We start from the raw sequence: 2916 nt of genomic DNA, 5'->3' as shown, positions 1-2916 counted from the left end.
AATGGAATTGTGCAGTGTGTATTCTTTGTGTCGTGGTTCAGCCTCATGTCTGAGCAATTCATCCATGTTGTTGAGTGTACTAGTAGTTATTCTTTTTAATTTATATATGCCAATTTGTTTACCTGCATTCCTGTTTATGGACATTAATACATTGCTTCCAGTTTCACCTACTGTGAGTAAAGCTACTATAAATGCTCTTGTACAAGTTTCTTTCTTTGTTTTTCTTTTCCTTTTTTTTTTTTGAGACAGAGTCTTGCTCTGTCACCCAGGCTGGAGTGCAGTGGTGCAATCTTGGTTCACTGCAACCTCTGCCTCCCAGGTTCAAGCGATTCTTGTGCCTTAGCGTCCTGGGTAGCTGAGATTACAGGTGTGTACCACCACGCCAGGCTAATTTTTAAACTTTTAGTAGAGATGGGGTTTCACCATGTTGGCCAGGTTGGTCTTGAACACCTGACCTCAGGCGATCCGCCTGCCTCAGCCTCCCAAAGTGTTGAGATTACAGGCGTGAGCCACTGCACCTGGCCTCTTTTTCTTTTCCTGATATATGTTTTTACTTTTTTGGGGTAAAAGCCTAAGAGGAATTGCCGGGTCATAGGGAAGGTATTTGTTTAGCTTTATAATAAACTGTCAAACAGTTCTCCAAAGTGGCTGTCCCGTATTTATGCACATTCTCTTTTATAGTGTTTTGCATCTGTCAACAATAGTAACCCTAACAGCAGTTAGATATTAGCTCCTATCACAAGGCAGAACCCAGAAACAGCTGCCTTGTGCTCCCTGGACTTTGGTTCCTTAGCAGCGAGGGCCAGAGAATGAGTGAGGCACTGCATGGACGAGGCAGCAAAAACCACATTTTCCCCAGTGTTCTTCTCCACTTCTTCAGTCATAGACACCCCACAGCCCAGCCTCCCTTGCAGCTAAATGAAATCACGTGATTCAGCTGTCAGTGGGGTCATGTGGCAGAAAGTTGACCAGTGCGCACCATCCCCCCTCCCTTTCTCTATCCTGCTTCTGGGAACATGGATGTGACAGCTAAATCACCATGTCAGAGCTCCAGGAAGAGGGCCAACACCAGATGCAGGAGCAGAAAGCTGGAGGCAGCTTGGTTCCTGAGGGCTTTGTGATCACCCCAGGTGCCACCCCTGATGCTTAGGGGAAAGGCTGCCTTGCATTAGCCCTGGCTGGTGCACACAGACCTGTGTCCATGCTGGGAACTCCAGGCTGGTAGCCAGGCTTCCTGCTTTAGCACAGGCTTTGTGCCTGCGGGTGGACACTACACAGGGTGGGATGGAAGGGGCCTGAGTGCAGAGTCTTCTGACACACGCTAGGAGGCCATTTCCATGATGACAAATCCCTGGTGTCCACTACAGGGAAGGAGGATCTGGGAGCCACTTACAGGCCATCTGGGACCTGCTTCTGTCAGCCTAACTACTCCTGGCTGCTAGATATACCTGGGGGCCTGGCTGGGCTGGGACAGTGCCTGGACTTCTGGCACCTAGGGCCTGAGGCAACTCCAGGAGGATGGAGGTGACACCAATGAGGACAGCTAAGGTGGGGTCAGTCAGGAAGGGTTCACCTCACCTGGCAGCCAGAGAGTGCCAGGGGTGCTCCAGGGAACCCCAGCCAGCAGGAGGGTGGCCCAGAGCCTCAGCCTGGCAGCAGACTTAGCAGGGGTTGCTCTCGCTTCCCTCCCTTTGCCCAAGAGCACCGTATCTCCGGGACAGGTGCTGGTGTCCACCTTATGCTTGGATGCCTGGTGGAAAGGGAGGAAGTCTAGGGGGTTCTCACCCTGTGTTCTCGGGCTGTGCCTCTGAGCCAGGCCTGCAGACACTGCTTCCGGCCAGGGCCGCACTGGTTAGTTGGCTTTATCACTTTGCTTATTAGTCATCAAAGTGGTTCCAAATCCCTTGGAGGACTCAGGCGAATCTGCCAATAAGCCACTGACAAAATGCCCTTGCTGGGTCTGACTGCTTCAGCCTCTTTCCCACCCTCTTCATTCCCTAAACACACCAGCTAGTGCCTGCCACAGGGCCTTTGCATGGCAGCCTCTTCTGCCAACACCCTGCCCTTTTCCTCTCAAGGGTAACCTCTCTGTGTCATTCAGACTGCAGCTTAGACATCACCTCCTCAGAAAGGTCTTCCGTGGACTTCCACTCTGAAGTTGCCACCCTATCACTCTGTAGCACACCACTTTGTTTTAATCTACATACAACATTAGTACTAGATCCATCCTTGTTGCTTGTCATCAAGCTTTGCAAAGGCAGAATCCTTGTCCTTCTCATTCCCTGATGTGACTGAGTGCCTGGGCAGAGACGGGCACACAGTAACCACACAAAGAAGGCTGGTGGACACCCTTGAGCAGAACACAGTGGTTAAAGGAACCAGCCACAAAGTCAGGCAGGTTGAGATGCCAATACTAAACTAGCTGTCTGACCTGAGGCCAGTTAGAGTCTGTGTCTCGATTTCCTCATTTGTAAAAGGGAGGTAATGATAATGCTATGAAGTTTATTCAAAATGGTGGATGTTGGACTTTTAGAATGGTTTCAGGCATGTGGTGAGTGAATTGTAAATTGTAGCTATGGCCTTCATCATCACCATCACTATCACCACTGTCATCATTGTCACCAACACTATCATTATTATCACCACCACCATCACCATCCCCACCACCACCACCATCAGCAGCATCACCATCACCACCACCACCACCATCATCACCAACACCATCATTATCATTATTATCACCACATCACCACCACCATTACCACCACCATCATTGTCACCAACACCTTCATTATCATTACCATCACCGCCACCCATTGACACCACCCCATTGACACCACAACTATCACCACCGCCATCACTACCAACCACCACCACCAGCACCATTACCATCATTATCATAACCACCACCACCAT

Source organism: Piliocolobus tephrosceles, chromosome 8 (genome assembly GCF_002776525.5).
Source record: "Piliocolobus tephrosceles isolate RC106 chromosome 8, ASM277652v3, whole genome shotgun sequence".
NCBI lineage: Eukaryota > Metazoa > Chordata > Mammalia > Primates > Cercopithecidae > Piliocolobus > Piliocolobus tephrosceles.
Note: the sequence above shows the minus strand (reverse complement) of the source record.